The sequence below is a fragment of the Bactrocera dorsalis genome, chromosome 1 (genome assembly GCF_023373825.1).
Source record: "Bactrocera dorsalis isolate Fly_Bdor chromosome 1, ASM2337382v1, whole genome shotgun sequence".
Classification (NCBI taxonomy): Eukaryota; Metazoa; Arthropoda; class Insecta; order Diptera; family Tephritidae; genus Bactrocera; species Bactrocera dorsalis.
Genome location: NC_064303.1, coordinates 111,642,403 through 111,663,013, shown reverse-complemented (window position 1 = coordinate 111,663,013; position 20,611 = coordinate 111,642,403). Strand labels below are relative to the sequence as shown.

At 34.4% G+C, this 20,611-nt stretch overlaps 1 protein-coding gene across 2 annotated transcripts in view; it reads left to right on the top strand.

The window, feature by feature from the left end:
- Nucleotides 1-19,672, top strand: part of LOC105230770 (cryptochrome-2) — a 92,414-nt gene extending 72,742 nt beyond the window's left edge. For both annotated transcript variants that reach the window (XM_029552258.2, XM_029552257.2), the window contains exon 5: nucleotides 19,389-19,672. The gene's annotated coding sequence lies outside the window, so the exon portion shown is untranslated. The remainder of the gene's footprint in view (nucleotides 1-19,388) is intronic.
- The last annotated feature ends 939 nt before the right edge of the window (nucleotides 19,673-20,611 follow it).

The window sequence follows — 20,611 nt, the reverse complement described above, 5'->3', positions numbered from 1 at the left end:
CAAGTATAGCTTCCAGAGCTTCTGGTGAGTCCCTACCAATGTGTGTGGCCTGGCGTTGCTAATGGAACACAATTTCTCTCCTATTATCCACAGTTGAAGGTTTTTGGGCGATAAAATTTTTGACAGTACAAACCCGAATTAAGAGTGTGACTGTGGTGATGCACCTGATAGTAGATGATGCTCTTCCACTTTCACCAAATACATAGCAAAACTTTTCAAATTTTCAATTTCCAATATTTTATGGATATTTTCTACCATCGGCTTAGCCAAATTTGCGCGTGATTGTCCGTTACATTATCAAAACTATAAATTCTATTCACACAAAAACGGTTTGGGGAGAAAAAGTACGTTGGTCTCCACCCTCTGCCTCCTTTTTTTTACTTCTTTCTCTTTTTCTCAACTTCTGCTCCGCCACCTTCCTTCTAGTCTGGGATTGACTCCACCGAGTTATATATATATTTCCGCATAGAAGCTTAACCCTACACCCTTGATTTCTATACGTCTTACCGCGTATTTTCCGTATTTTGACCACCAATAAGTATATCGTAAGTCATAATGAGATACCCGAAGCGTTAATACCCATTGGGCCACCTTCATTATATAACACGTTTACAGTGCTTTAGCTGCCTTTACCCTAGCTTGCAAATTTGATTTCCATGAGAGCTTCCTGTACCTTGTCTTCGAAGCCCTTGACGAATCTTTATCCTCCAGGCGGCAGATTCGGGTTGCAGGCTCTGATGAGATACATTATCTGGCCCGACTGCTATGGTTTGGTCGGGATCCAAACCCTTCATCGTGGCTCTAGGATAAACCAGTCAAGCTATCACCTTGGCTGTTGCGGCTTTGTATAGCTGTACCGATCGCTCGTCATTACAAGCTATCATCGGCCCTTGTACCTTCCGGCAACTGTGCATGACGGGAGGGGCCTAGATTGTTCAATAGCATCTTCAACGCAACATTAGTTGGCAAAGCTTGTACCCATTTCCATTTTGCTCTGAGGATTCTTGCTTTGAGCTCTCCGTCATCCAGCACACTAATGATAATGCGATTCCGGGCCACATCAGCAAATGATTTGAGGAATTCACACCCATAGTCATCGATCTTTTGGCTGACGGCTTAGCTTCTTCAGCTGACCTCTGTCGCTTGACTACCACTACAGACGATTCAAGTGTAAACTTACTCTCCCTTTCTTATATGAACGTTTTCGCTTTCCTTTTCCTCTCATTTGCTCAACTACTATCTCTGTCTGTTTTTATACATCGCTCTCAACGATTGTATGGATAAATATAAATATTCTCTCGAACTGTTAATAGATAGCATATACATAAGTAGAGGAGGTGGCGGTAAATGGAGTCACTATTCGAAGTAATTTCATTCTTGGTACATTTAAAACTAATATTACTTCTTCTCAAAATTTGTAATTTAATGTAACTCAACCACAAATAGTTCAAAATGTATGATTTTGGTGTTATATATACATTAATACAATAATATGCTTCAATGAAACTAAAAATAGAGTGAATTGCATTTCTGGTGAAATAAGTTTAAAAAAACAATCAAAACAAAATAACTTAATTTGAATTACCTAATTAAAAAATTAAAATATAATTTTGTCATATAAAAGAAAAGCACGCCAATGCAAAAGCCCGAAAGCAGATTATGAAACTAGATAACATAAATGAAAATGAGCAGAAAAAAAGAAGAATAACCGATAAATAAATAAAGAAATAAAAATAAATTGTAATGGAATTCTTTACCACTCTTAATCGGACCAAATCACAATCACCTACAGAATAAATAATAATGATAAAAAGCTTAGAATGTGAAGAAAATAAAAAAAAGAAAGTATAAAGGGGTAGGAAATGGTACCAAATTAAAAAAAGGGCTTTACAGTCATCAAATCAAGTCAAAAGCAACAAAAAGTGAATGAAGAAAGCGGAAATATGAAAGGGGAAAAAGAAAAAATGAAGAAAAAGGAAAAAGGGCGGGCTAAACCGAATATAAAATGCTCTCACAAAGCACCGAAAAAATCTGTAAATTCTGTAAATTTTATTATAAATAAGTGAGAACCAAGTAGCACGTTTACAGAACCAGGTTATCCAATAGAAAGCCAATATACTACTGTGATCAAATTGAAAGGAAAAGAATTTTGTCCATTTCATCTCCTTCAAAGTAATTCCCTCCCGATGCAATATACTTATGCCAATGAATTTTCCAGTCATCTTAGCATTTGGAAAAGGCTTCCATTCAGTTTAGTTTTTATATCCTCAAATGAGTCAAAACGGTGACTTCGGAGCCAGAAGTTAAGGTACATAAATCCGGCGAATGCCGTGGTTGCGGTACGATATTAGTTGAAAATGTGGCGAAATGATCACGAATAACCAATGCATTATTGCACTTCTTTGTTCAATAAATTCTGACATAGTAAAATTGAAGAATTCACTTTTAGAGTCTCACAGTCGATACATTGTGAGTTTGTCTGGCGATTTGTACCAAAATGTTCCTTATGCATTTCGCGAGCCTACTCTATTAAGAACAATAACCAGTAGATGAAGTTTTACAGTCGGTTTTGTATGCTGCAAATCTCTTGTGGCCCGGGTTAGCTAACTTTAGAACTGTTCTAAAGGAACATCATGGTAATGTTTCGAGTTCAGTTCAGTTTAAATCGGTCAAGTGAGATTTAAAATTTCACCTGATTGGGGGTAATAAAATACCCATATTCTAACTTATCCATATGAAGACCTGCTTTTTCATCTTTTGTTTCTTTCGTTATTTGGTAGAAGTTATAGGGGAGATGAGCATGTTTTTCAACCGATTTCATTTTCAAGTTATAGCATGAGCATCTCATAAATTTAATATTAATATCGAATGCTTCCATTAAGAAGTTTTAAGCCATTTAGTTAAGCCTATTCCCTTTATGGCACACTGGTTTGGGTATATGTAAAGCAAGCTTATGCGGTCGGTTGAACGTGCCACATGTACTCGAAAGCCAATTCGTATAGTCATGATCATTTTTAGGTATACGAGTATATCCATACATATATGTATATATTTAATTTTTTTCACGGTCCCTCCAACAACAAAATTATTACTAAATAATATACACAGTGGCGTAAAGCAAGGCTACCCACTTCTTTAAATGGAAACAGAAGGTTTCACTTAACAACATTTTAATTGCCCCCGAACAGCAACAAACCAATTTAGAAGCCTTGAAAACGAATTAAATAATAAAATTCCTTACAACAACAGCAACAAAGCGACCCGAGCGAGAAGCTGGCCACTGAGCGTGGCCGCAATAAAAGCGACGATGGTCCTTCCCAACTGCATTTCGGTTGCTTTTTTCCAAAATTTTTTGGCAAATATTTCAATTAGCGGGAATTTAATGCAATTTTGTATGTGTGAGTTTGAGTGTATGTGTGTTGGTCTCATTAGCATGCAGCGTCGTGCGGTCAGCACGACATAAAATATGCAAAACATTTTCGCGCTTGCACACATACACACATTCATTCATACTCACTTACATGCGCACATCTGCACACATGCACTCTCGTACTGAATTCAAGCACTTACGCAGACAAACAGCGCATACTTAAGTACTTACGCGTAGCTGAATTTTTTTTGCGAGCTTCAGCGCGTTGGCAAATGCATGTTTTTGAAATTCAATTACGATTTTTATTTGGAATTTGTTTTCGAAATTTAATGCAATGTTTTTTTGTTTTTATCGAATTATTTTCGCTTGCGAATATAAAAATTGAATTAGTAATTTGAGTACTGTTAGTGGCTTAACGCAAATTGAAAAATTGTAATTGAATCAATTATTGCATGTGGCTTCCGCCAAGTGCGCTTGGTAATTAAATGCTGAAGCTGGAATTTGCTCAGTCACTCGTAATGTGTTGGTAAGTGCATAAATATATTCGAGTAAACTTCGTAAAAATAGTGTGTCGGATATTTTAATACTACATTCCTCGAAGTTTTGCAGTGGTCGCTAAGCTTTGAGCTTTTTCAGTAAGCTTTTTAGTGCTAAGTACAAGAAGTTATGCTTAGTGTGTTTTTTTTAGTTTGCCTATTTTTGATGTTCCTCTGACCAGTTTAGCTATATTTTTTCAAAACTTTAAGCTCCGTAGGTAAAAGCTTTCGTAAGCTTTTGCATTGAGAGTAAGATGTTTTCTTCCCATTTCGATTTTATTAAGCTTTATTTATGAGTCCAGTAAAATACTCAAGTTTAAAGCACCCCGCATTAAAGCTTTTGTATTGTAGGGTTGATTTTTTCCTAAATTGTCTTTAACGTGTTTTTAATCCCTATTTAAGATATTTTGTTAGTTATTTAAGCTATTTTTTACTAAGCTTAAAGCTGCAAGCTTTTGCATTGAAGGGTTGATTTAATATTTAAGCTGTTTTTTTTAAACTTAAAGCTTTCATAAGCTTTTGTATTGAAAGGTTGATTTTTTTTAATTATGCTTAAAGTGTTTCTGGTTATGATACTTTTCTAGTAATTGAAGCTATATGTTTTCTGAAGCTTAAAGCTCTTGAAGCTCCGTAGGTAGAAGCTTTCGTAAGCTTTTGTGTTGAAAGTTACTGTTTTCTATATTTTCGAATTCTTCAAACTTTGTTTTTGAGTCCAGTAAAATACTCAAGCTTAAAGCACCTGTCATTATAGCTTTAATATTGAAGGGGGGATTTTTTCTTAAATTGTGTTTGATGTGTTTTTAATTCATATTTAAAATAGTTTTTTTGTAGTTATTTAAACTAAAAGCTCTCTAAATCAAAGTTTTTGTAAATTTTTGTTATGAAATTTTGATTTTTTCTTTATTTAAATTTTTCTAAACTAAACTTTTGAGATCTTTAAAACACCCAAGCCTAAAGCTTCCTACATTAAAGCTGTTGTACTTTTGCGTAATTCTTTTTGCTGCTTAAAGCTCGCTTCATTAAAGCTTTTGTATTGAAGGGTTGATTTTTTTTTTAATTATGCTTAATGTGTTTCTATTTATGATATTTTTTTAATTATTTAATCTTTTTTTTCCTGAGTAAAGCTTTCTAAGCCAAAGCTTTCATAAGCTTCAAAGTTGTTGTATTGAAAGTTTGTGTTTTTTTTTAATTTCGATTTATTGGAAAATTATTTTTGAGACCTGTAAAGCACCCCAGCTTTTGTTTCAATACCAAAAGCTTTTACCTTTTCAAGCATAAATTTAATTTTAGAAGCTGAAACCGAATGTGAGGTGCGTTACAAACTCTTAGCTTAATACTTGAAATAAGGAAAAGTATAAATTGCCACTTATTTGTGGGAAAATAACCTTAAATATTGAGCTTTATTAAGCTTTTGTAAACCTTAATCGATTTATTATGTAATTATAATTGTTCAATTAGACGACTAACTTTAATATGTCAAACAGCTTATCTTCAACTTATCTTTTAAATAATGGGTCAAAAGTCAAAGCTTAAAGCTTTCACTGCAAAGTATCAGATTTTATGCAACTCCTTCAACAGCAGTTGTCGTTGCATAATTTAATAATTTTATCCCTTGTAATTCCATCTTTAGCAGCCCTATTAAAGCCATCGTTATTGTTATTGTTGTGCTGCTATTGTTGTTATAGTTGTTGTTGTGCGTATTAAGCGCTATTATTGTAACTGATTGTCTTTGTGTTGTTAATTTTGCTTCCTTATATACATTATTTACGATTATTATGCCAATTGCCTTGACGCTTGTTATTGTTTTTGCCTTTGTTTACACTATTGTACGCCTTTGTTCTCGCGCTCGCGCTAAAGTCCTTGAGCGCACCAGTGGGCGCAACGCGCTGCTTCCGAATGTGACGTTTGCTATTTGCATATGAAAGTAACAATTGAAAATGTGGGCCATGTGCCGAGCCTGAACTGGAACGACAGCGGCAGTGGCAACGGTGGTAATGGTATTTTCAATTTCAATTTTCAGCATCCGAACGCGTGCAACAACCAGCGTGCAACACAACACAGAGACGAAACTTTCAATTGAGCTCATACAAAGGCAACATGTGGTACACGGGTGTAATAATTTTGTTCACCTAACGGTTGTTTGTGGCACATAAACATTTTAAGGATTGAGATAGTGTTTGAAATTTTGATTTTTTTTTCTCATCTAAGAACGTTCGTGGTTGGTCTATATCCCCCTTTAAATAAATATGACGACTTCTGAACTAATTTTTGATTTATGTCGTATTTCGCGATTATTATCAAAATTACATATATTTAACATGTAAGGTGGGGCTGAGTTTTGAAGCAGTCGAATATTATAGGCTGTCGTAATTTCTATAAATTAAAAATATTTATTAATTTATGGTTCCCATTGTCGAAGTTCAGGTAATTTTTCTTTAGTTCTGACGGTTGGAATATATTCGAAAAACTCTACAGCGTGACCAATCGAACAAATAACTGGTATAAATAATAAAATTGACAAATTTGTATAAATAGGTGCAATTGGCATAAATTCATACAATAGCCAAAATTCATGAAACTGGTATAAATTCATGAGACTGAATAATATTGACAAATTTGTATTAAGAAGTGCAACTGGCATAAATTCATACAACTGGTATAAATTCATACAACTGGTATAACTTATTTAAACTGGTATAAATTTATGCGACTGGTATAAGTTATTAAATATGTTTAAATCCAAAAAACTGGGGCAAAATTTGAATCTGGTAAAAGTTTGTAAAACTTTGTGGGTGTATTGTACTGGTATAAATGTGTGAGACTTATAAATACGTAAAACTTTCGTAAATACATAAAACTGATGTAAATACTTAAAATATGCACAAATTAATGAAACTGGTATAAATATGTGAAGCTGGTATAAATGTGTGAAACTGGTATATTTACGTGCAAATTCTGTAATCAAATATAGATAATATTACATGCAGTCAAAACATTTTTTTAGAGGTTTTTAGATACTCTGTTGCTTTCACAGATAAAAAAATATGACTTGTATCTAATGTTTCGCTCCGACTGAACTAAGCCTTTCCGTACTTGTTATTTCTGCTTTATTTTTATTTTATTTCAGCTAAAATACTCTTCTTTTGTTTTGTGTGAGTGTGCTTTCATCATTGGGATATTATAATTACTCTGTTGGCAAAGCATATGCATTTGTATGCACACACACATACATATGTACATAAGTTGAATTAATATTTGCTTGTATGTCATGCCGAGCATTGTTATTGTTGTTTTTCTCTTGATTTCTATTTCAACAATAGCATATTTGATCGTTGAATTCCCACAGCTGTCGCTGTCGCTTTCACTTTAAACTTTTCACTTTCAATCACAAACACGTGCACTCACACACACACTCGCCTGGGTGTATGCGTGTGTGTGTATAAGCAAATATGCATGTGTATTTATATAACGACGCATTGAATTTAAGCTGAAATGCAATCAAACGCAAATTGCTTTGTCTGCCTTCCAATTATTCCTGTATGGGTGTGTATAATGAGTGATTATTCTATCTGTGTGTGTGGCTGCGTGTGTGCGCCTCTTTGTGTGGCTTGGGGTATGCTATTTAAACAACTTCGTATTTATAACTAATTAGTTTCCACTACACTCTCGCATTACACGCATTAAACAATCGAGGAAATAAATCATTAAATCATTAAAGTAAACTGACACTTATACGCTTACATATGTATGTTTGTGTGAACATATGTTTGTACACATTGAGAAGCTTTCATAAATTAATTTATATTTATGAAATATTAAATTTCAAATGCACTTTTGATTAATGATTTAGTTCCTTTTTTTATATAATGATTTCTATGTATATTTGTACACTAGGGTGTTCGTATCGGATGTTTTGGAGAGAAAACAAATTATGTAAAGTAAACAAGCTGTTAATTTTCTATTAACACCTTGCTTAAATAGTTAAAATTTTGGCATGTCTTTAACATAGACGTTTTTTTATCTAGACATGAACAAATATTGCGTAGTCGAAAAAGTCTTTTCGTATTTCTAATCAAAAGCTAAATTGAAGTTTTTTTTATATTTATAATGAACCAAATATGTACCATTTTGGTCGACCACTTTTGCTCTTTTTCAGCTAGAGACATTCTTCCATCAGTGTAAAACTTTTCTGGTTTCTCGGCATAAAACTGCGACAAGTAATTTTCAAAGCCTTCTGTTGAAGCCAACTTTACTCCATTAAGGGAGTACTCATTGACCGAAACAAATGGTAGTCCGATGGTGCAAGGTCAGTGCTATATCGTGGATGCATCAAAACTTCCCAGCCAAGCTATCTCAGTTTTTGCCGAGTCATCAAAGACGTGTGTGGTCTAGCGTTGTCCAAAAGGAAGACAAAGCTCTTTCTGTTGATCATTTCTGGCGGTTTTTTTCGATTGCTTCCCTCTCATCAGATGTTGACAGTAAAATGTAGAATCAATCGTTTGACCAGGCTGAAGCAGCTCATAGTGGATGATTCCACCAAAACCAAACCAAACGCTCACCATAACTTTTCGCGGCGTCAATCCTGGTTTTGCGACCATTTTTTGAGCTTCACCACGCTTGGACCTTGATCTTTTTCGCACATTATTGTCGTATTTGATCCACTCTTCGTCTCCAGTTACCATTCGCTTCAGAAATAGTTCTGATTTCATTTCGTTTCAGCAAAGAATCGCAGATGTTAATTCGGACCATTAAATTATTCACGGACAATGCACGTGGTTCCCAAACATCGAGCTTCTTTTTGTAGCCAGCATTTTTTAAATGGTTCAAAACCGTTTGATGAAGTTCATTAGCAATGCCATGACTGCTTATTTGACGGTCCGGGTCAATCTTTTCCATAATTTCATCGACTACATATAGATATAGGTATAAATATATAGTCTTCCGAGGATTTTTTTCCTTTGAAACTATGAGGAAAGGTTGTATTTCAACTTTGCCATTGGGAGTATTGCCAGTAGAGATTTCGGATACTACACCAATTTAAGAATACAGTTGTTTATCGTACAGCGCCTTTTATATCATGCTGTTAGGTAAAAGCCATCCAAAAATAGTTCGATCGTCGAATTTTCCCAACTTTGTTTGATATTCCTCCATTACTTCTCGTCCAACTGCCCTCAATGTCATCCTCCATGCACTATTGAACCTTGCTCTCTGAAGAACCTTGTAGTATGAAATCCAACACCAGTTAGGCCCATCTCGGCCTGTTGATATCAATTGTTGCTACACATTGCTGAAATACTCTTTCTTTTCTAGATCACAGCTTCAATTTCAGCGTGATTTAGATCTTAAATAGCCTATAGTTGTTAAAAAGTTAGCAAATGCAATCCGTAATTCCTTACCAGAACTCTTAGTACACCAAACATCTATAACCCCTAAATCTCTTCTCGTTTAAGAAGCCACTGCTTTCCCATCTTTTCCTGCTCTTTCAGTTTCTGCCTCACTAATGTGCGCATAATTTCTTAATATAACTGTAATAATAATTTGTGCAATCAGTGCAAACTTTAAGCAAACTTGAAGAATCACTCGTAATGGCACTCGATTTAAATATCCACACATAAAAGCGGCGACAAAAATCACACTCCCAAAACACACAGACACTTGCAACTAAAGGGAAAAGTTAAAATTTCTTTTTAAATGTGTGTGTGTGTGTGTGAAGAAACCGTTAAAAGTGTGTTACGTGCTGCGTCAACACTCGCAGCTAAAGACAAATTGTGCCACAATTTCGTTAAAACTCATACAAATGAAATGAAAATTCAATTGAAAGTGAAGACTGACTGTTCCCAGTAGCACACACACACATATGCGCGTACACATACAAGGCTTCGGCATTCACGTCAAAATGAAAATGGGGGTTTAAGCGGCATGTGTTGGTTGGTGTGGATACAAGCAGCAGCCAGAAGCAAATGTGAAACATATACTCGCATACATACATACTTACATATATATTTATGTCTTATGCATATACATACATACATATGTGTATATATGCATATTTTATAAGTATTTGTATATGTGTATTTGCTCTCAGTAGACGTGTGCTGCGAAATTTGTACTCTGGCTTGCGGCATTTTCATTTCTTCGCCGCCACCTTTGCCGTCTTCCGCAATTCCTTTCGCTTCTACATCGTCTCAATGGGCGAAGCATTAAAGTTGCAAAAACTTGTGCACTTCACTGTCACATTCGACACTTTTCTGAAAGTGTAAAGCAATTCATGTTATGAACTCGGTGATTATTGTTATTATTGTTGTTGTTGTTGTTGCTACTTTGGTAACGCTTTCGCGCTGCACTTGAGTTTGGCATTTATGCGACAATTTGCCAATTGCAAAATATATTTTCAACACGGGTTAAGAATGCAATAAAATTATAGAAATTTATTGAGGCTAAAAAATTTTAAGTTTTATTTCTTTGATTAATTTTTTTTTACTTTCTTATTTTTTTAATCAGCGTAACTAATGACGCAAGCATATACTACTGTTTGCCTAACAAAATTTATTAAAGATTTCTCAAATACCTCGTAATTGATACCAATATTATAGAATTGACACACAATCTTCAAACAGATGGCAACACCTTCAAAATTATTTCCGTCGAAAATTATTTTTCAACACGTCTACTTTGTTGCCGAAATTATACTAAAATTTTTTACGAAAAAATGAAAACAGATGGCAACCCTTTTATTATTATTATTTAAGATGTTTTAAAGATTTCTCAAATACTATTCAATTGATACCAATATTATAAAATTGATAAAAAAATTTCAAACAGATGGCAACACCTTTAAAATTATTTCCGTCGAAAATGAAGTTTTAGCAAGTCTACTTTGTTGCCGAAAAAAAAAATTAAATTTGGAAAAAAATCCAAACAGGTGGCAACTCTTTTTATTATTATTAATTTTATTATTATTATTAATTTTATTATTATTGTCATTGTGTGTCAACTTACTTGAACAGCTTCAGTTTGGCACCAATACCGCCAAGAGGTTTTTAGTGGTTTCATTGACTTTGAAATGGTCGCAACCTTTCTCTAAAAATTTTACTTGTAAACTTTCTCAAATTTCATTTCTTTCACACCCATAGTAGCACAACTTCTCTATCTGAGGTAATTTCTAGAATTACAATTTTTGTGATGGCAACCCTGTTCAAAAATATTAGCGATTTCAAGCCTTTTAAATGTTTGCGGTTGCATACACACATTGCAATGTTTCCGGTTGCAGCAATTGCATTCATAAACTTAAAAAAAAAATTAAAAATTAACTAAAAGTATTAAAATTGGTGGCATCCCTTGTAAAAAATATGCTCAACTGTAAATCCGTTTAAACCTATTGATTCTGCTACCAATTTTAATATAATTCGATTTTTCTTACATATTTTATTAAAACAAAAACTTTAAAGTGGTAACTCTGTTCGAAAATATTTTCAATTGCAATCTTGTTTAAATCTCGGCACTGCATACTTTTATTGTAGTTTTTCTGCTTGCAGGCATTGTTTAAATGTTCTCAATATGTTGGCGTTCTTAAACCGATAAATGAAAAAAATAATAATGAAAGGTGGCAGCCCTTGTAAATATTTTCCTTTGCATATACCTAACCCTCTTTAGTTGAATATTCGTATTAATATAAATAAATTCTCTTATTTCCTTTATGTAACTAAAACTTTAAAGTGGCAATCCTTCTCAAAAAATACTTTCAATAGTTTAACTTCTGCGGTTGAATAGCCATATTGTTATTTTTATGATAGTATTGGTTGCCCAAAAAATATTTAGTAAGTAAGCTTGTAGCCTAAATAGTTAAAAAATATTAAACATGTGGCAACCCTCTAACAAATTTTCAGAGATATGTGGCAACCCTTCTAAAAAAATTTCAGAGACATTTTTTTAGCTTGTCGTTTTTATTAATTTAAATTTTTGTAACAGGCGCCAAGCCAATTGTAAACTTCCTTTAATCTTCTCCATTTTGTACTTTCTGTGGTTCGGTTTGTTGTAAAGACCGATCAATGAAATATGTACATTTTGGGTCCCTCTTACCTCAAAATTTGTATACCCTTTTCATAGTTGCTGTAGTGAGAGACTTTAACGCACTAAACCTAACCTGCTCTCAACTCATGTCTCTCCCAAGGAACCACCGGATAAAGTTTTACTTCATGCACATATCAATTATACTCGTGCATATAGTAAATGCCGTATATACACACCCGCATTTAACCTATCTTACATATGCAATTTAATTCTCATCTCTGCAAAACTCTTCTTACCACATTATTTGCTTTCTCATTGTGAGTCTAGTTTCAAATTGAAATAATAATAAACTTGAAAAATTATTTTCTGCCAACAACTTTCACTTTTCAATCTCAACGGATTTCGAGCAACTTTTGTTCACCCACTTAAAGTGTAGCTATAAACTTGTATATTTGTATATGAGAGCGCATTTTAAGCAAAGTCGCTTGAATGTAGAGAACAAGGCGGGATGAGGACTGTTGGTGTGCATTGTTACTTTTTTCTGCACACTTTTAATGTCTGCACTCGTTGCACTTTCGCTAGCAATAAACACGCGCAATTTCAGAAGAAGAGAAAAGTGAAAAAATACTCTCAATAATAACCGCAATAATAGCAGACACCCAAGGCAAACAAATTTGTGGCCATAAATGAACTTAATAAAAAAAAGAAAATTAACCCAAAAGTGTGAATGTTTGCCGGTCTATTATGCGCTCAGTTGGTTGAGTTCACCCTTCTTCGTTCATTGTGTGGTGCAGAGCGTACGTATAGCAGTACTGTGATGACTCTTAAATGAGCGGAGCAAATAAAAATCTTTATTATTTTTTAAATCTTTTTATGGACTTAGTTAGGGTGTAGTAATTTGATAAGAAATCATTATTATTGTTGATTAGGGAATTGCTAAGTTCGGATGCGACAGAAAAGATGGAAATCAGTATATTTGTTATATATGTAGGTGCTAGATGTAGGCTTTTACGGATATCATCCGTGTTTTGCACTGGCTCATATTATGCTAAGTGAAGTCTCTCGTGACTTCATAACGGTATTTCGTTTGCTAACCGAATATGTTATCTATACACGATTTCTGCAGGGATAGAAAGCAATAAATTCGACTTATAGGGGCTCGAAACAATTTCTTGTATTTTGGCAGCAAATTAGGCCCTAAGTGCTCACCCGATTTTAGTGAGATATCTCCCTCAATGTTCGATGTAAAAATTGTTTTTAGAAAGATAAAAGTTGCTGGAGAGATAGTTTTCATGGTACTTCGACCCACCATGCAAAAACTTAATCTGATGTGCTCAATTGGTCAACTGATTAGCCTTTTTTTGTGTTGATATCTATGATCTATAGATCTATGCTGATAAACTAGTCAGATCCGGTTGAAACCTATGTACATTCGGCACGTTATTGGCCCGGCTGGGCTGAAAAAAGTAGCCACAACTGGACGACACGTTTGGATGTTTGTGTCGACGTATAAACCACATATTATTCGAATATATTTATTGATGCTGAAGTTATCACTTTACGACGGGCCTTTATAGGAAATAGCCCTTAAGTTGGCCCGACTTTTCAAGCCATACCAGTTGAACGTCTTGCTCGCCGATGATCGTTTTGTATTGCAACTTTCACCTTTGCATAGTAAAAATAAATATTACTGATACCAGAGGTATGACAGCTTGTCCACCGAGCTATTACCTTTCATTCTCTTAACCCAACGCAACTGAATTCAACTCAACTTAACTCTATTCTACCTAAGCTTTTAAATATATTCATAGAATTCAAGTATTTCGAAAATATTTTCACAATTTCTTTGCCAAAAAATACTCGCATTTGTCCTTGGCAAGCCATTTGTGTACTAACCTATTCATAGTTAAAGTTTGCGTACACCTCTCGTGTCATATGACTGACAAAGTAGCTGTCTGGTTAGTTGACTGATAGTCAACTCCAAGTGAATGTGACGGGCTTAAATGGTGCCGCTGTGGCGGCTGGAGTTGGTTTTCTCATCTCACTACAATTGTATTTACCACGTTTCCACTTTCCTCTCTTACGATTTCAGGGCTGTCTGTTTTCCACTTCAGTCGTTTGGGAGTGCTGCCAGTTTGTTTTGTTGACATTGCGTTTTTGGTATATTTAGACTTATGTGGAGTTTAATTTAAGCTCACTTCAAATTTCTACGTTCTATTGCGTTTGTTCTTAAGTTCGCACTTTGTTTTAGCGCAAAAAAATAATATAATTTGTCGAAGGCTTGAAGGTGAAAGTATGTCCGTCCACTGTAGCTTAATTTACATTATGGGCTTAGGTAAAAGCTGAGATAGTAAGAAAATCAGAGACAAGTTACAACTTACTCTGGACACTCCACTCGTGTACATTTCCTGTGCGATGGTTCGATTTACTATAATAGAGAACTTCTTAGTTCCGAATAAATTTTTGAGGGTACTTATTCTTAATCAAATTAAACTAAAGTCCCAGACAGCTCTTCTAAACAAAGTAACCGGTTTAGTAACCGATTTCCAAACATTACTAAACTATATTGGGAATACCAGGCCACCCGTCAGACCATTACTAAAACTACCAATGTTCAACAAAAATATCACTATTTTTCACTTATTTACTTCTTGTGCGCCATCAAGTGTAACAAAATTTACAACTTTACGAATTGCACTCCTCGCGCGCCGCCGAACACGAAGACGACTATTAAACAAACAAAGCAAATGTCAAAATATGCCACCTGCAATGGCAAGCGGCAGCGGCAGCAAGCCGTACGGAGCACTCGAATACGACGGTGTACTACCGCAATCTCCACTCACTTTCGAGAGAGCACTAATATCAACTTTGGTCCCGACACGCGGACACGCAAATAAATGCAAGGGAAAAGTTTGAAATTGAATATGGCCAGAAGAGTTTTGCAAGACGCCCTCAAAAGGAATGCCAAAATGCAGTTGCAACAAATATTAAATACCAAAAAACGAGCGCCAAGAAAACAATTCCGGGCACAAATTGTGGTGAATGCTGCAAATGAATTGTGCGCCCAAAGCGGGCGGAAATAGAGGGAAGGAAATACACGCGTACTAGCCGTGGTCGTGGTAGTAGGCAGGAACCCAGTAACCGAATTTGGCTGCTTGGCAGTGCCGACGCGCAGCAGTCGTCGTTGGTAGTTGTGCGAGACCTTGAGGCAACGGAAATACGAGCGGAAAAGGCTGCCGCACAAAGTTTACAATTAGAAATTTGTGAATTGAAAAGTTAGCCGGCCCGAGAGAGTATCGTGACGCACAGTTCGGCGCAGTTCGACACAGTGTTGGACAACTATAAATTGATTTCCACTTGCTTCGAATTCGCAGTATCGAGCCTTAATGTTAATAAAAGCTGATGCATGCAAAGTCCTTGGTTATAAGTAATAATAGTAATACATGCCTCACAAGATTGGACGTGGCACAGAGAGTATATATTTATGGTTGTTTTAAAATGGTACCACTTCTCGAAGATACAAAACTGCTGTTAAAATGTCAGAAGTTCGGAAAAAGATCTTTGAATTGGTTATTGGCAGATATTAGTGAACTTATCACGTTAGTCTCGAAGCAAATCTTAAGACCATTTGTGATAGCTTTTGTTTCACTCCGTTTCATAAACATCGAGACCTTCGAATGTCTAAAACGGACAACAATAGTCGAAGAGTTGATTTTTTGAACTGATCGGCTAGGCCCAAAAATTCACTGCCTAAGCCAATAAAATAGTCACAGTTGAGCTCGGTTTTTCAGAAGTCGCTAGTTCACCTCTACCAGTCATCGTACTAAGTTCTCGAGATTTCTTTGTTTCTGGTAGGTTTTAATTCGAGGATTCGACTCCATAATATTGCAGATATAGCAAACTATTCGATATTTCGGAGGACCTACTCAGACCAATCTCTTGACAGATCGTAATATCCAAAAGAACTAGGACCTATTCCGACGACTTTCTTGGCAGATCGTAATATCCAAAAGATCAACTGATCATTGGTTCGATATTCTTATGAGGTCCTCTATCGGTTTAGGTGGTTTCCATAACGAAGTAAATCTACCATCAATAACTCATTGAATGATTCGATGACTTTGTTGACCTCTGGAGCCAATAATTTTTTTAAGAGATTTGGGATCGGGAATAAAATTTCAATGATTTTCGATACTTGAATTTTTTTATATTTTTTGGTTTAGGTCTAATATCTTAGTTTCACAAAATATTCCTTAACTTTAATTAGTCTACGAGGCAGTAAAGTCAAATTCTTCCAGCCGTATTATCGCCTTTTCTTCAGTCATCTATCTTAAACAATAACCAGTTACCAAGCACTTTATTTCAACCTACCGAATATCGGTACAATTTCTTCAAACTTACCAACACTGTTGGAGTGCAGTGAGTGAAAGAGCGCTAGTTAAAACAAAGTTTGGTAGGCAAAAGGAAATGGGAAACAGAGAGTGAGATCAGAAGAGAGAAAGCGGGGGCGAATGCAGAGCCGCTTAGACAAAATGAAAGACAGGAGTATTCTAGTGAAAGTAAATTGTTTGGCTTGAATGGCTTATTAAATTGATGATGATAGTGATGATGATGATGATGACGAAACCGAAAAAGACGATGCTGATAATGCCAGGGAAAGAAAGTCATAAATTATATTTGCAACTGAAAATTGCTGCACCATTCACCAAAGCCAGTGACTGGCTGAATGCAACTCTAATGGCCAAAACTATAATGACAATAATGGCCATGATGAAGATAACGGTCGGCTATGCAGGCAGCCATGTCAAATATTAGAAAACTACTAATGACTCTTTTGATTTAGTGAAAACTTGAACGAAGTACGCACTAACGTTGACAGCCATTAAAGGGAAGACTTACATAATGGAAATGCTGGCAGTGCAGACTTCGGACTTTTCGTGTTTTCGCTGTTGTTTTTGTTGTTTTTCTTTTACTTTATTTTGCTGCTAGCACCGCTTGAGTTGCCGTCTCTATTTACTTGCATGACATTGCCGGAAATGGAAATTGTTATAATCATGAATGCAACGCTGCACTGCCAACAATACACAACAGTAACAACAACAACAAATATACTGTTGCTGTTGCACAAAATTGTTAACGACAGTTATATGCTGTTATGCACACAAAAATTAATACAAGTGGCGCTCAACTAGCCTACAACTAAACAAACTAGGCTTAAACTGGTTTTATTTTACTGCTTTTTGGACTAGTACCATTTATTTTTCCTACCAAGCAGTTTGGAGATCGAAGCGAAGAAGTTTGTCTTATGTGAGAGACACTTTTATCTGAGTTGGAGGCTCGATGAAAGGGGATTGTTTAACTTGTCGGTTCCCCTTTTTACTCGAATTCAGATCTCCTTTGGCCAAGTTTCTAAGTTCTTCCCCAAGTTTGAACCCGATAAAGTACTTTTCTTTTTTCTGTCGTCTCGTCAAATCCAAAATGACTAGACCATTTATCGATTAAAATTTTAGCTCTGCTTTCCCTAGGAGGTTTCATCACCAGACTACGTAGAGCCGCTATCTGCCTTAGCGTCTGTATGTTGATTGTGCATTTTGACTTGGCAATAGCAGGAAGTAATTTGAATTATGCGCCATTTATACTTGCTACTAAGCAATTTTGTGATTTCGAGAAAAGTTTCACCATGAAAAGTAATTTTTGGCAAAGCGGATATGCAATTGAAATGAAAACGCTGGCTCGAAGTTTCCAAACTCACTAAATATCAAAAGGTTTGGCTGGCGTACGCCCGCCGAGCGGTGCGCGCAAGTTGGCGGCAGTAAAACCTAAACTAGTTTAGCGCGGAGTCTTAGAGTCGATAAAGTGTGTGCGCATATAAACGAGCGAACTGGAAAAACTCGTTCCGAAGTGAGCTGATGCCATTTGACAGACACTAAATTAAGGCGAAGTTGGCTAAAAGTGGGTCAGGAATTTAGGTGTAAGGATTTTGAAAGGATATCTCATAAATTTTAGCAATTTTTAAATCAAAATAGTAATAGGAAAGCGTTTAGAAGAGGTTTTATCACTTATTTAATGTCGATAAATTAATATCGATAAATTAATAATTAGATAATTTAATTTACACATATTTCATAAATAATTATTATTTTATAAATCATATGAGAAGTACATTTGCTCACTCTAATTTAAGTGAAAAATATGTAAAAACTTTTATGCGCCTAAAAGAATGCTTGTGATACCTATATCGAGTGTGCCTATATTGAGAATATTCTCCGTAAATTTGAAGCAGATCCGTGTGTTTAGAGACATATAGACGTATGGACTTTAAACACGTTCTTCTCGTCACATTTATTTCACAGTCGGTGCCGAACGATTCGGGTGGACCGATCGTTTTGACATTTTTTCATGACTTTGTTTGATTTATTTGTCAGGTTAGATAGAAGTAATACGATTTTTGATAATAATTAATGACTTGAAAAGGTAAATTTTTTTGGAAAGCCGCCATTTTGTCAAAAATCAAAATGTTGACTGATCCTTTTTATCATTTCCTACTCTATTGTAATAATATATCTTTTGCTTTTTGAATTTAAAATAAATGTAAGTATAAATATCACAAAAAAGCCATTAATTCTGATTTGAAAGTGTAACTTAAATGGAATGCAGTGAATTTCGAAAATGAGGTTGCCACATTTTTAAAGGAAAGATGTATTTTTATCTGACTTTGACAAGTTTCTAAAATAAAAATAAAGAAAATTTTATAAATATATCGTATAATTATAAACAAAACTAAAGCAAATAATTTTTAAAATCTGGTAACCCCATTTCCATCTTATACGTAAAAATTATGCAAATTACATAGTTTTTTTGGGAATATTTCCTCGCAAATTATTGCTATAAAGTATAAGTAAAGGTAGTTGAAAACTTTTTCAGCGTTGCCACATATCTCGAAATTTATAACTAGTTTAATATATGAAATTTCCAAATATTTGAGATACAAATGCTTTCATTTAGAAAATTAAAAAAATCGAATAAAAAAATTACAATTTTTCTGTATAGAGTTGCCACGTATTTTATTTTTTATGCATTAAAAATCTTATAAAATTCTTTGTTTACTATTTAAGACATTATTTTTCATTCAAAATATTGGAAATATAAGGGGGGCTTGAACTCCGGTGGGACCGACCATGATACCTCATAAAATGTATAATTTTAGGACTCTGAAGTAAAATTTTCGAAAAATTTACAAAGTCTTGGCCGAACAGACACACAACGCGACATTAATGCATCTCGTCACGTTGACTATCTAATTAAAGCAATAAAGTAAGTTTCCTTTTAATCTTCAAGCGTTATTCTTCTCTTCAATAATATCAATCGATTGCATTAAGCCATTCATGTCAAGATTATACAACTTCTTGAAAGTCTTCTTCAGTTCAAAAGTCTTTAATTAATCACTAATTTTGTTTTCTTTCTACTTTCAGTTGGAGGAACGGGAAATCCGCATTAACGTTAAGTCGCACACACGAAGTGCTTTCGTCTAAAAAACGGTAAAAGCAACAAATTTGCTGAAAGTGCGTCTTAAGCGGAGAGCAAAGGTAAACATTGAAGAGATAAGTAGGAAAAAAACAAAAATGGGAGGTGTGACAAGTTAAGTAAGTTAAAGTTGCAAAGTGAACGGAAAACTATTTTAAAAAAGTTAAGTAATAAATTTGAAAAATGTAAATTCAAAAATTAAAGTAGTTAATATGTGAGGAAGAAAATAAAATATGAAAAAACTAGCCAGAATTTCAACAAAATAATATAAAAAATAAGAAAATATAATAAAAAATAAATAAATAAATAAACAAAAAAAAAAAATAAAATAAAATAATAAAAAAAAATTAATAAAATAAAAACATAATAAAAATTAAAAGAAAATATACAAAAAAGCAATCAATAAGAAAACAAATTGTAAATAAAAAAATCTGAGCAACCAAAAGTGAAGGAAAAAATATAAACAAATAAAAATATTTTTAAAAAATTCCATTACTATAGTAATCAAAGTGTGAACAATACTAAAAAATTTCGAAGAAAAATTAGTCTAAATTTTTTTGTAAAACAAAAATAAAAAATTCTCTAAAAGCAAAGTTACTGTAAAGTTTACACTTTTATAAGCTGCCATGTCCGTTTACTTGTGTGCAACACTGTTAAAAGCATATTAAGACAAAAAAGTGCAAGAAAACATACAAAAAGTTAAGCGCTCACTGACTGACTAACTGATAAATACAACAAAGCAACACACACCTACACATTGCATACAATACATTAAGCGCCGGGGCGTATACGTAACCCCTCCATTCAAAGCAAATAAATGGAATAAAAGCACTGTGCAGCGAAGCGAAGTCAAGTACATGTAATGATATAAAGAAGCGAGAGGAGTAAATGGAAGGAAAACAACAAAAGAAAACTTAAAAAATAACAACAAAAACAACAATAAATAAATGCAATAAAAGTCGTGTGTGTGAGTAAATTATTGACGGCGGCAAAGTAAGCAAGTGTGAAGTGAAGTGTGGAGAAGCGAAGGGGAAGAGTAATGGAAAAGAAACACAATGAAATACAGCAAAAAAGAAATTAAAGAAAACTTGCAAAAAATTAAACTTAGAAAGTAAATAAAATACAAATAATGAAGTTTACGAGCAGCCGGCGGCAGCAAAAAGCTGCAAAG